This window comes from Echinops telfairi, unplaced genomic scaffold, assembly GCF_000313985.2.
Source record: "Echinops telfairi isolate 266 unplaced genomic scaffold, ASM31398v2 ScPeMD7_5592;HRSCAF=6446, whole genome shotgun sequence".
Taxonomy (NCBI): Eukaryota; Metazoa; Chordata; class Mammalia; order Afrosoricida; family Tenrecidae; genus Echinops; species Echinops telfairi.
This window is the reverse complement of record NW_022109491.1, coordinates 5,632,676-5,633,697: the sequence shown is the minus strand read 5'-3', so window position 1 is coordinate 5,633,697 and position 1,022 is coordinate 5,632,676.

Below are 1,022 nucleotides of genomic sequence, written 5' to 3'. Positions count from 1 at the left end.
AAATATATGTTATATTATCTTCATCTTGACTTATTAGCACCATCTTTTTGTCTTATTTTTCATTGGTTGCTCTAGGACTCACAACATGCATTTTTTAACTTATCACAGCCTCTCATCAGCTGATTCTTTTTTTTCTTTCTTTCTTTTCTTATTTTGCATTGGGTGAAGGTAGACCGAGCAGATCAGTTTTCCAGTCAACAATTTATACACATTTTGTTCTTCCTTTTTTTCTATAATTCATATGCATTTTGTTTCATCTCATTGACTGCCATCCCACAAGGAAACACCACTTGTCACACTTCCTCCCTGGTTTCCCGTTTCCACATCTCCTTCTGTCCTAGCCCCTCTCAACCTTGTCCTTGGGCAGCTGCGGCCTCTTGCTCTCAAGTGGTTGGTTGCTGCATGGGTGCCTCCCTGGGGGGTTGTTCCTCCGTTAGATTTGTCTTGTGTGACTGAAAATTGAGCCCAAGAGAGTGCTCATTTTCAGACGTGTAAGGTAGATGGAGACCATAGTCTCCAGGGTCCTACCAGTTTTCATCTGATCATTAAGCCAGTTCTCTTACGATTTTGAGTTGTGTGTTAGTCTGGGGTTGACTAGAGAAACAAATCCAGGGACACCCATGTATGTATACGAGAACTTTATATCAAAGAGCAATTGTATATTGAGAAAACATCTCAGCCCAAATCAAGTCCGTAAGTCCGATAGTCGCCCATAGGTCTGATACTAGTCCATAAATTCCTCTTTAGACTCACATTGCCACTTGTAATGCTGTCGAATGCAGGAAGATCACAGGCCAGGGGGTGAAAAGTGTTGGGGTAGCCATTCTTTGCATCCTTTCCCATGAGAATATTTCAGTCCTAAGTCCAAGGGCACAGGGAGTTTTGAGGTGGAGGCCACTTTGTTCCGTCAAGCTTCCATGTTCAGCCCTTCTGGGGTGACCTTTTCTCGAGCTGCTTTTGTTTAGCTTTTTCTGCTTCTAGGCATTCAATCCTCTTTTGCACCCTTTCCTCTACAGATTCCC